The following is a 13,426-nucleotide window of genomic DNA, read 5'->3' as shown; positions in this document are numbered from 1 at the left end:
CGTGGCCTTAAAGGTCACCCGTCGGCTTTTAGGAAGCCATTGTAGTACTGTAAGGGCAGGGGTGATGTATTCTCTGGGTGAGAGGGCATGGAGGTTTCTACCTGCACTGCAGATTTTTGGATTTGTTGGAGTTTCTTGAGCTGATACGCTGAGGCGCATAGATAGAGGGAGTTGGCATAGTCCAAGCAGGAGAGGATGATGATAAGGATTGCAGAGACTCAGTGTGGGTAGGAGAGATAAGGGAACATTCACCTGCGGATGCGTAGGTGGAAGTGGCAAGTTCTGACACAGTGTTGATGTGGTGAGAGATTGATAAGTCAGATTCCAGAGTGCATCCAAGAATCTTTACAGAGGTGGAGGCTGAGCGTGGCGGTCCTAGGGAGTGTGACCACGGGGTCGGTTCGGAAGGGAGAGATGTTTTACTGCAGCTGTCTTGGGACAGAAACGATCCTCATGATCCAAACTTGTCATAGGTCGTAGCTGCATTATAGTGGCTGAGATTCGTTATGTGCCCAGCTAGACCAAATTTTGTCATAGGCCGTAGCTGCAGTCTGATAGCTGTTGTGCTTTGTGTATGAGAGTGGGGTATGGATCTGAGTGTGTGTGTGAGTGTGTTGCCATGCCTGCAGCAGTGTCCACATAGTGGTGCTTTACTACATACCTTGATGTTCTGCTTGGCGCATTGCATTTGGTGTTGCTGAGTGAATCCGGGTCGACCCGACTGTTCTAAGAGGTGTACTTTACCTTGCAGTGGGAAATATTCGGTTACCAGTCAAATGGTCGAAAACATTTGGTCGACAGGACAATTGGTCGACACCATTTGGTCGAATGCCAAATGGTCGAATTTTTTTTTTTTTTTTTTTTTTACCCATTTTTTGGTTTTTTTTGGGGGGGTCCCCCACCCAACCCCCTTTTTTTTCTTTTTTTTTTTTCCCCACACGAAAACCCACAAAACACATATATATATATAAAAAAAAAAAAATTCGACCATTTGGCATTCGACCAAATGGTGTCGACCAAATTGCAGTCGACCAGTTTGTTGTCGACCAGTTGACTGGACACCGAAATATTCTGGATGTAAACAAAACTGCGACAGCCTTTTTGAAGAAGAGGTAATCTTCATTGCCACGGATATGTAGCGGAAGGGAGTTCCTTATTGTGGGGGCTTGGGCAGAGAAGGCCACTTCTCCCATTCCGGTTTAGTCTAAGGGGGAATTACGAGGAGGACTGCAGAACCAGATCTAAGGTTTCTGGTGGGTTGTTAGTGTGTTAGCTTGTCTTGGAGGAATTTTGGACCAATATTATGGAGGGTGCGGTGTGTGATGCACGTGGCCTTAAAGGTCACCCGTCGGCTTTTAGGAAGCCATTGTAGTACTGTAAGGGCAGGGATGATGTATTCTCTGGGTGAGAGGGCATGGAGGTTTCTACCTGCACTGCAGATTTTTGGATTTGTTGGAGTTTCTTGAGCTGATACGCTGAGGCGCATAGATAGAGGGAGTTGGCATAGTCCAAGCAGGAGAGGATGATGATAAGGATTGCAGAGACTCAGTGTGGGTAGGAGAGATAAGGGAACATTCACCTGAGGATGCGTTGGTGGAAGTGGCAAGTTCTGACACAGTGTTGATGTGGTGAGAGATTGATAAGTCAGAGTCAAGAGTGCATCCAAGAATCTTTACAGAGGTGGAGGCTGAGCGTGGCGGTCCTAGGGAGTGTGACCACGGGGTCGGTTCGGAAGGGAGAGATGTTTTACTGCAGCTGTCTTGGGACAGAAACGATCCTCATGATCCAAACTTGTCATAGGTCGTAGCTGCATTATAGTGGCTGAGATTCGTTATGTGCCCAGCTAGACCAAATTTTGTCATAGGCCGTAGCTGCAGTCTGATAGCTGTTGTGCTTTGTGTATGAGAGTGGGGTATGTATCTGAGTGTGTGTGTGGGTGTGTTGCCATGCCTGCAGCTAGTGTCCACATAGTGGTGCTTTACTACATACCTTGATGTTCTGCTTGGCGCATTGCATTTGGTGTTGCTGAGTGAATCCGGGTCGACCCGACTGTTCTAAGAGGTGTACTTTACCTTGCAGTGGGAAATATTCTGGATGTAAACAAAACTGCGACAGCCTTTTTGAAGAAGAGGTAATCTTCATTGCCACGGATATGTAGCGGAAGGGAGTTCCTTATTGTGGGGGCTTGGGCAGAGAAGGCCACTTCTCCCATTCCGGTTTAGTCTAAGGGGGAATTACGAGGAGGACTGCAGAACCAGATCTAAGGTTTCTGGTGGGTTGTTAGTGTGTTAGCTTGTCTTGGAGGAATTTTGGACCAATATTATGGAGGGTGCGGTGTGTGATGCACGTGGCCTTAAAGGTCACCCGTCGACTTTTAGGAAGCCATTGTAGTACTGTAAGGGCAGGGGTGATGTATTCTCTGGGTGAGAGGGCATGGAGTTTCTACCTGCACTGCAGATTTTTGGATTTGTTGGAGTTTCTTGAGCTGATACGCTGAGGCGCATAGATAGAGGGAGTTGGCATAGTCCAAGCAGGAGAGGATGATGATAAGGATTGCAGAGACTCAGTGTGGGTAGGAGAGATAAGGAACATTCACCTGAGGATGCGTAGGTGGAAGTGGCAAGTTCTGACACAGTGTTGATGTGGTGAGAGATTGATAAGTCAGAGTCCAGAGTGCATTGAAGAATCTTTACAGAGGTGGAGGCTGAGTGTGGCGGTCCTAGGGAGTGTGACCACGGGGTCGGTTCGGAAGGGAGAGATGTTTTACTGCATATTCGGATTTCAATTTTGCTAGGGTTGAGGAGGTGGTTACTCGTAAAGCAGTGGTCTATTTCAGAGAGGCAAGGTCTGGGCAGGGGAAGGCCGGCGACATGGGGATCTTGAAAATGATCTGGGTGTCATCAGTTTAGTATAGCATGTAAGGTTATGAGAGCAGATGAGTGCCGGGAGGGGAATAAAGTACAGATTGAAGAGGAGAGCAGACAGGGAGGCTCAATGGTGGACCCCTATGGGAACAGGGTGAGAGGGGGAGGAGAAACGTGGGCAGGAGCATGATTTTGTGATGCCTAGAGAGTGGAGTCTTTCTGTGAGTATGGCATGGTCCATAGTGTCAAAGGAATATAGGTCATAGAAAATGTTTACTTGAACAAGAAGCTATACATGTTACAATTAATTAGATCAAACCCAGAAAAGAAAAGCTATACATTGTGATTTGTAAATAAAATATCAAAGTATGAAATGTATTCAAATAAACAATGCTTAATGGCATTGCAAAGGTCAGAATTAAGTTATAATGGGTCAATGTTCACTTGTCACAAAAGTTCATCATGAAAACAAAATAAGTGCATTTTTATCATAAAAGATCAGTAATATCACAAGAATAAGGGCAAATCAATGCTGCATAATTTGCATACTGAAAATCACCTGAAATTCAGAAGGGCCCTCAACACCTGGCTTTTCCCAACATCCCCTTGAACCCCTCCCCCCTCTCAAAACTATATTGCTGAACCCAAATACAATAACATTCCTATCCACCAATTGCTGCATTCGTAGCGTCTCACCATGATAAAGTATAGCCCCCCCCATGCACAACAAAACTCCTACCCATCAATACCGCAGAGAAGCCGACAGCTTTCACAAAGCCACTCCACAACAAACCTTCGCCCTCACAGCTGTCCTCTCCCTATCGTCTTCCTCATCCTAAACGCCATACCCCCTCCGGGATTCACCCCACTGCTCAGACTTTGTCTCCAGAGAGACCATGAATAACGAGACCATGCAGTCTACATTGGACAAAGAACAAGAACGCTGCAGCCAAACTACATCAAGGCATACAGTACGTATACCTTACACCACATCTGTGGACAAAGGCCGCAGGCATATCCATCCATCCATGCACCATATAATGCAGCTATGGCTGTGCCATTCTCGTCTAGCAGCGCACATAGCCGTCCACACTGAAACCCCTGACGTACCTCAACACCTCTGCCACTAGCATACAGCGGCTACCAATGAAAATAAAGTTCGGTATAGCTGGGCACACATTGAATCTTCAGCAATAGTTCTCTATCCTAAACCACCAACAGTGCCCATGCATACGCCTGACCTCTAGGCTGCTTACTGGATCCTAGCCAGCCACCTAAGTCCTAAGCTGGCAAAAATGCACACAAGCATCTCTTACTCTAAAGTCTTAGAACCTCTGACACATTGTCTGTGGCCACCAAGGCATTCCAACCACAAAGCGCATTGAGGCCATACAAATGGGGAAAGAGTGCAATGTAAATAACAAATACAATACAATAATCAACAATAAAGGTTCTTGCCGCAGCCAATGTGCACACAAGGCAGCTCATATCACTGGAACCTGCCCCCACCAGGGGTATGCAAACCTGTGCTCAGACGGGTGCTACATTGTTTTGACACCCTTGGCAAAGGAGGAACATTTTCTGCTTGCATGGCTACGGCGAGGCAGATATGATGCATCCTACCGAGCGGTGCCCTAGACTGCTGCTTACATCTGTCTTACCCAAAAGAAATTCCCTTTCTACTGTAGGAAGAGAACGCACGGAGAATGATGACTTGTTCTGGACATTGAAGAGCTGATTATGTTCCATCTGGGTTTGCGACCTTCTTTGTTCTTTATAAGGGCACACACCTTTTTTTTCCATGCGATGTAAATGTTAGGGTGCTCGAGGAATCCTTTGTCTGTTCACCCGGGCAAGTAGGCAAGGTGATGCACAGCACCAGACAGCACCAGCTGACTGGCGATGTAGGTTTTAATAGGCTTTTGTCTGGCCGTCTGCGATGAGGCCTCCTGCGGCCCGCTTTCCAGTAATAACTGCAGGCGCCTTCTGCTCCCCGGGAAGGCTTTGTCTAGAGGAGGCCCGGGTTCAAGTGGATTCACCCAATTATGGTTTCCAGGTCCGATCTGCAGTGTGTTTAGTAGTAAATCGCTGCCCCGGGCTCTTTGTTTATTCCTGCAAGGGATCAGGCTCTGAGGGTCACCCTTTTGTCGTCTCCTCGTGACGCTATCAGACAATAGCCAATTTACTGTCTGATGGGAGAAACAAGGAGACCGAGCTGGAGTTCAGCCGTCCATGTTCACTTAGCAGCGAGTGACAGGAGAACAATTACAGCTGACTCGGAAGCAGAAGATGGCCGACCTTGCTGTCTCCCTCGGCGCATCTTCCCCTCCCTGCGGCGGGTGCATGCGCACCTTTCAGGCAGTGATATCTAAGTGTGCAGTGAGGCCATATGCACCGATGCGCGGGATTGCAGTACTGAATGTGCAGCGATGCACGCCAGTGCAGCCATGATTATAGCAGACATTTTCCAGCCGCTGTTTAAGGAGCATAAAAAGGCATTTTAGGTGAAGTAAAAATGCATTTTCTATGTTCAGTTATACTGTTAAATGCAGTCTGAGAAGGCCATGCCTCCCAGACACGTGATCCGGACTGGACCACAATAAATGATATTGTTGTGACAATGTGTTGTAATACATGCCACCACCTCCTTTCAGTTATATTTTATTTGCATCATATGCTTATCCTAGCAATGTGTTCTACTGTTTACATTCAGGCCAGGTCCCTTTGCAGTGTTGGGGCATTGTTGTGAAGAATGGATACTGCCAGAAGGGACAACATGTCGGAAACATATGCTTGTGCCTCCTAAGCTCTATGCCGACAGCATCAAGTTCTTCTTCAGGGCTCGTCCCCACTTCATCCGGGCCGACGTCAGGTGGAGATGGGAGTGGGAGGTAGTTCAAAAGGTAGGCCTTGAGGAAGCAGGGTTCTACCCTCACACCCTTTGCATCTTTGCGGTGGGATACTCGTAGCGGTTTGGGAAGTTACCCGAAATGCTCCAGTCATAGGGTAGGTCGGGGCCACTTTCCAGATGTCACTGGTGAACTTAGTATTTCATCTTTGTGAGCTTGATAAACAGAATCATCATGGAATGAGGTAATGGCGTCTGTAACACTATTGCCATAAGATCTATAGTAGGCTATCATTAGTACCCGGCGGTCCATGCGTTCACAGGATACACTAAAGTGATTGGCTCGTTTCCGAGCCATACCACATAACAATCCCATAGACACAGATACGTGCCTGCATTTGTTCCCACCATGGGGGGGGGCATGGCAGCCCCTTAGCCAATGAGGAGGCTCGAAACAGGGAAATCCCTGCTCCGAGCCTCCCCAAGGCTGGAGGCTGCCTTTGTCCCTCGCCGGGGACTCAGGTACATATTATATTTCCTCCACGTCCCTCCCCTTCAAACTATCCCCTGTTCGCCCTCCCAACCCCACTTACCTTCTTTTTTCTTTTTCTCGGGAGCAAACACGCTGGGAACACTTCTGTGTAATGGCTGGGGTGTAACTAGGAGCCCCGGGGGCATTACCTGGGACGGTATTGGCATGCCACCTCGAGTCTTATTGCCACATTAACATATTAAAATTCCCCTAATAAGAACATTTCACATACCATTCATTAACTCCGGACTGTTGGCATGCCTGTCAGTAAAGCATGACAAGTATATTTGAGGCATATACTAAACAAATAGCACTCAAGTGACTCAGCTATGAATTTTGCCACCTTACAATAACTGGCTCTTGATGAGCCGGTGACAGAAGATGGTGATTAGGCAAAACCTGCCCTTTATGCCATTGATATCAGAATGTGTGGCAAGAAAAACGACTCATCGGCTCACATATGTGTGCATTTTGAAGCATTATGTTTAATTTGAAATGGGAATATATAGCAAGTAAACTCATAGAATTCCTCGGTGACATGCTTATTAGTCTCTGCCGATGGAGAACAACCTCTTACAGATGGATTTCCTTCATTTAAATGGTCTATGTTTTAGGACCTTTGAGGTGGTAGACATAAGAGGCAGATCTTTAAAATACTAAGATGTTCTAAGTAACATGCTTGTAAAGAAACACCCAGAGGATTGGGCAAAATTCTGCGTTCATCTATTCTCTGCAATTGAAAAAGGGAAACAAATACCCGATACCTGGACAACTGCAATCCTGATACCAATATATAAAGCAGGTGATAGGCAACTACCTACAAACTACAGACCAATCACACTTTTGGACCCGATTGGGAAGATTTTTGCAATGCTTCTACTAAACAAACTTAATATATGGATTAAGGAAAATAAGCAATTTGACATCAGGCAGACTGGATTCACAAAGAGCATGGGTACTCATGTAAATCTAATGATCTTGAATCTACTGAAACAGGAGGCATTGGTCAACATATGCAGCATTCATAGATCTGCACATGGCCTTTGATTTGGTAAATAGGAGAACATTGTGGGAAAAACTAATGAAGTGGAAGTGTCCATCAACAATAGTGGAACCCATCAAGCAACTATATAGCAATACCACCTTCAGAATCAGACTTTCACAACAGGGTCAATTATCGGCTCCTATTGAAGTGGAAAATGGTCTCAAACAGGACTGCCATCTTGCAGCAACACTGTTTAAGCTGTATAAAATGGATCTCCCTGATCCTCCTTGTTTTCAGAAGGCAAATCCACCATAATTGAATAACCAGCAGATTAAGCACTTGATGTATGCAGATGACATTGTCATCTTAGACAAAACAGAATTAGGGCTACAAAGAAGCCTATGGGAGTTGGAAACTTATATGGTGGAAAATGGCTTAGAGATTAACACTGCCAAAACAAGAATCATGCCACTTTCAGTAAAAAAAGGACAAAAAAGAAAGCAACAGTCTTTTCAATTTTACATGAACTAACAAAAATTGACAAAGGTAACAGAAATCAAATACCTGGGAGTTCTAGTGAATCAATCAGAAGTTGAGACACCATGGATAAAACAATTAAGAACAAAAACAGCCTCACTGGCGAGACAAGGGTTATTTATACACAGAAAATTTGGAAAATACTCCTTACAACCGATCCTCATATTCTACCGACAAAAAGTAACCGCAATTTTGAGTTACGGGAGTGAGGCTATGATACATTATGACCAATCAATATGGGATATCTTAGAAGGCATGTTATGGAGGAAAATCCTTGGGTTATCGAGCTCATTTCCAATCAAAAGAATCAGACATGAGATTGCGACCCAATCATTAAGATCAATAGTCGATTGGAAAAAGATCGACTTGTATAGAAAGATGATTAATGAGGACAAAATACCAGCAGACAAACTATTTGAACAGGGATCTGATACTGTGGCTAACGCGGCATTAGCGACATGGAAGAACGTCATGATTGACGTGATGGCAGCAAACAGTATAACAACAGAGATGCTTGTGAACCGCCCACAATGCGCTAAACAAAGACTACAGCGAAATGATTGGATTTCTACCCTAACAGACAAAGCACGATATCAGATGAACTTGAACTGTGAACTGAACAACCGTGCACTCAATGACTTACCGGCATATCTGAAGCAATTTCCGGATAGAAAGATTAGGGATCAATTCATTAGATTTTGATTGAATCAACTACCAACACGGGAACTTATGGCAAATAACAGGCTCATCTTGAAAGAGGCAGAATTCTGTCGATTCTGTGAGAACAAACAAACGACTGAAACTATACACCATATCATCACGATTTGCCCTGCGTTGGCTGAAAAAAGAAACTGGTTTCGAGAAATGATATCTACATCTGGAAACAAACTCAATAGTCAGGATAGATGGAATCTAATACTGTCAGGAAATAACAGGAGCCTCACTACTGTCATAATTCAATTTTGGAATCATATTATTATGATGAAAAGCACATAAATTGTTATTATGGACTTATAGTAGTATCCAAAGTTGCAAGGGAAATGAAATGAGATAGCTTGGAAAGTACGGTCAATGAAAGAATGTGTTTTTTCTTTTTTTTTTTCTCTTTTGTACATTTTGGAATTGTATGATTGTATGGATAAATGAAAAGTTTTGAATAAAACTACATCATTTAATAAAAAATAAAAATAAAATACTAAATGGTGCCCCTTTTTAATGGCATTTAATAATTTATGTAACACATTTGAATATTACGACTATTGCATCTATTGTTTTGAACACCAAATGACTATAAACTGGGCAATGTAGAAACTCTCTTTGAAGGCAGAGGTTCCGCCTTTCACATCAAGCAGTATGTCACCATTTACATGCAGTCGGTGAGGTCTGAATCAGTAATACTATGGGCCTCATTCCGAGATTGGTGGTAGTCATGGTGCTATTTGCGCCATGACTGCCACCAATAACGGGTCCGGCACCGGTGTAGTTCAATGGGGACTTACTGGTGTAATCTGACCCTGGCAGGCCCGTTAAGTCCCCATTGAACATGCCATTCTCCATTCCTATTTGAGCCCCCATAGGGCTCAATGGGAATGGGGAAGGCGCTATTTACGGGCCTGCTAATGGCAGGCCCGTAATTAGCGGCCTGGTCCCCTAACGGGAACCGTAGGGTACGTTTGGTCCGACCAAACGTACCTTACGGGTCCCGTTAGGGGACCGCAGAATCGGGCGGTAGGGGATTACCGGGGACCTCAGAATTACCGGGGACCTCAGAATCGGGCGGTAGGGGATTACCGACCTCAGAATCGGGCGGTAGGGGATTACCAGTGCCCGGTATCCCCTACCGCCCGACTCGGAATGACCCCCTATGTCTTGGTTGGTGATGCATATGTGCTTTGTTGCCCATGCTGCGTTGGTCCCTTTCCTCAAGGATGTGCATCCCTTGGTCACCTGTTTTGTTTATGCAGCTATGGTGCCCCATTAATACTGGAAGCAATGGCCTTGTATGAAGTGGTTATGAAGGGACAATCTTCAAAGGCAAATAGACTCATTCATTCTTCAAAAATAAGCTGGCACCTGTTAGCACGCTCTGGGAGTTTAAACACTTGCAAAGGTCAGTCTTACACCTGGGACCAGACGGTAATGGACTCATGTAGCATTCATTACCACTACATCTCTTTTCCTTGTCCCAGTACTTATCCTGTGAGGTGCTTTCACCCCTGGACACACTGTAATCTGTTAATTTCTCTAAAAATTCCAACTCCCCCCTGGGATGTATAAATACTACCCAAACCACTCCCTTTACTCCCTGTTATAATGTCTAAGGCATTTCAAGCCAGGAGCTTTGTGTGATAAATGTTTCCCACACCTATGAGTCCTGAAGCCTTCTCTTTCACTTTGGGTTCTGTATCAGCTCCCTAAAACAAAGTGGATGGACTTCATCAGCACAGGTGTAAGATGCTCTACGGAGGGTGGGCCTTCAGAAATGTCTCAGTATGCTCTGCATGCAGAAGTGTTTGTGCAGTACTCGACAGGGCTGCACGGATAGTGCTCTTTAGGTCAGCAAGTGTATATGCCCTCTCTCTTATGGGTGCTTGTGCGTAAAACTAACCAAGAATATTTGTGTAGATTCAATCCATCTAATTTTCCACAGATTTGGTCAGACCAAACTCTCCCAAACTTCTTACAAGGTTTGTGTTGGATGATTCTTGCAACTTTGGCCTGGCAGGGTACATAAGTGATGCAGAGCAGTTGGAGGTTATGATCTTGTAGGTAGATGTACTTTAGAGGCAAACGATAGCTATCATATTTGAAGCAGAACATTGAAATAGGATACACCAGAAGTAAGGACATGTGCAGACTTGAACACGGTTGGTGGAGGAAGGAAAGAACCTGAAGGAGTCCTTCACTGTCTACGACCCCAGATTCTGGTACCTCCTCCATGTCAACACGAGACTCACCCCTTTGCTTGTACATTTCAGATTTCAGGAAAGATTTCAAGACCATGCTCTTCAAGGAGTGGCTCCTCCCTAACACTCATGTATGCACACACATGCATGCACGCGTGTACACTTCCCCCTTAACCAGAGGCCCAGCCATCCACTTTTCACCCTGGGTTGCTTGTAGTTCGCTTTCTGCCAAATTGCTCACCCCTCCCGTTATTAGCTCCTCACTCCTTTGAAACTGTGCTTTCATCACTACGTACCTCCTCCTCTGACTTATACAACCTTTATTGTGTGAAGATCTAGCTTTGGGAAGAAACAGAGAGATGTATGTCTAATGCTCAACAACCTACTTCTCGACCACTCAAGTAGATGAGCACAAATGCTCCTCCTCCGCCCAACTGCTTGTCCATAATGACTGCTCATGAACAGTTGCATATTGGTCGACCACAGGTTATCGACATATGCAACTGATCTACCCTTCTCATCTAAACTAATCCCCAGAGCTCCCCTTATGCCCTGTTCCCGCTTCCACACTACTCTTCCTGTTTTCACTCTTTCAGGGGGTCCCCCTATATTCCTCTTTCCTACCTCCTCTTTACTCAATCGAGCTCTCTTACCCACTACCATGGACGGTCTATAGTAACTTTTGCCATTTTGCTGACTGCATTTTCACATAATATATTTGCACTTTTTTGCAGCAAAGTGCATATGGTAAGTGGGGGTAAGGTATATATGGGGGTGGATGGTGGGGATATTAATTCTGGGTGCGGAACAATGTGCCGCAAAGGTCCATATGACCCCCCTATGCTACCCACACCACTCACTTCCCTTCCATCCCTGCCCATTTTTGCCCATGCCTTGCCCGGTCATTTCATCCCAGCCCCAATCTACATAACTAACATACCCGCAACATATATTCCCCACTCCTTTGATACCAGCCCACGCACACCTTGCACACATAACCACACAGTTCTTTTCCCTCAGCCTGGCCCCATCTCCACTTTCCAAGCATCCCACACCATTCATTCCTCCACCTCTTCCCACCCAAGCCCCTTCCTTACCTTCTAGGTTGGGGTCCTTGCTCGTCATTGAGTGGTTGACCAGTTTGACAGGTCGACCTGTTTAAAGGGCCTATCCGTCCACACCGGCCACCACTTGCTGATAATCAGTTGTATGCAAGCAGTGGAACTAATACGTCCATAAATCCCCTCATAATAATGATTTAATTAAAGGAGAGGTAGACAATTAAAATGTAATAGATTGGTTATTAAATTTCCCAAGAGTCTTTTGGTGGCAGGTGGCAGAATTCAGCAGCGGTGAGTGTGCCATATTTCTTTGACTTTTACAGTTGGGAGGAGAGAAGCCCAGTGACCACCTTGCATGGCATACATGCATGCACCATTTGTTTTTAGTGACTGTCAGAGAGGTGAAACTACCAGTGTTGTATGGAGGCAGGTCATTACCATTTAGTGGACGTAACTAAGCGTGACATCATATGTTCGTGACGAATAGGGAAGTAAGAATCCAAGAGACCACCGTGAATGACATCCCCACATTCCCTACTTTTCTTTTTAATATTCTGCTTTGTCAGGTATTGGTTCTTCCAACCACGTTTCTGTCTTTGCTCTTCGTCAAGTCAGTTGTCTCCTTCATTAGAGGTTGGGAGGATAGTTTGTATTTTTCTAGAAAATTCCTTTCATTTCCATTCTAAGGATTGTTTCTTTGTTTCAGGTCGGTGAGGAAAACCGTCCTGCTTGATTAGGAACAACAGAAGGGTCTTATACTGCTGGTGATGCAGAGTCGTTCATATACTGGCAGACATTAGATAACTCTTGATTTGCTAGATGTGTAGCCCACAATTTGTTTGTGCCCATCACATTTTGTTAAATATAACAAACTTCATGTCACTAATTCTGCTGTGTAAAGAAATGTCGCAGCTGTGTTGTAGCTTTCACAATAACATGATATTTTCATTAAATAGATATTTTTCTAGTATTCTGATATTTGGTCTTCATTTGTGCACACTCTGAGTGTTTGGCACAAACTCACCTTGTAAGGATTAGAAAGAGGCAGAAATGGGTAAGGCCCAGAGTTCTTACTGGTTGCCTTCATTACTCTGATTCCTACACTTCGCTGTCACAATCCTCTCCCCACCGCCCTCAGCCACTGTTATTTCCAGCCTAAATCGCATTTTGGAGTGATACATATACATGCTGCTGGTTGTGGGAGCCAGAGGGTTGGAATATGTATCTCAAGGGGGAGGAGTTTGAGTTTTTGACAGAAAGTTATTGGTTATTGATTACCTTGTCTCTGGTGTCTGTTGTGAGGGACCCTGTAGAACGGAGTGCCCTTTTAGGGACACACGTCCAAGTGAGGAAGAGGAGGAGCTACATGGAGGAAGCATTTAGTTGAATAAAGAACAGCACACACACCAGTACGTCTCCGTGGCCTTCCTTTCCAATTAATGGTGTCCAACAATGTCTGGACCACCTCCTGCAAAATGTGCTATAGAGATGAAGAGTGGAAGTAATGAAGGTTTCCATGCATTTCCTGTAGATGTGGAAATCAGCACTGCACTTCCTGCTGAAAAATGGTTGTATATGTTCACATGAAGCTGTATCCATTGTATTGTTCCAGCCTAACAAAGACAATTACTCACTTCTGATTTCGGTCTCAATGGGAAAGTCACAGGTTTGGATGACCACACTGTACGCTTAT

The 13,426-nt window shown here is 45.0% G+C and overlaps 1 protein-coding gene across 6 annotated transcripts in view; it reads left to right on the top strand.

Annotated features, from left to right (window-relative positions):
• FAT3 (FAT atypical cadherin 3) overlaps positions 1 to 13,426 on the top strand; it is a 1,069,235-nt gene that overhangs the window by 275,139 nt on the left and 780,670 nt on the right. The gene's annotated exons all lie outside the window — the stretch shown is intronic.

Source organism: Ambystoma mexicanum, chromosome 7q (assembly GCF_040938575.1).
Source record: "Ambystoma mexicanum isolate Mex_15411 chromosome 7q, UKY_AmexF1_1, whole genome shotgun sequence".
Classification (NCBI taxonomy): domain Eukaryota; kingdom Metazoa; phylum Chordata; class Amphibia; order Caudata; family Ambystomatidae; genus Ambystoma; species Ambystoma mexicanum.
Note: the sequence above shows the minus strand (reverse complement) of the source record. Positions and strands in the feature narration are given on the sequence as shown.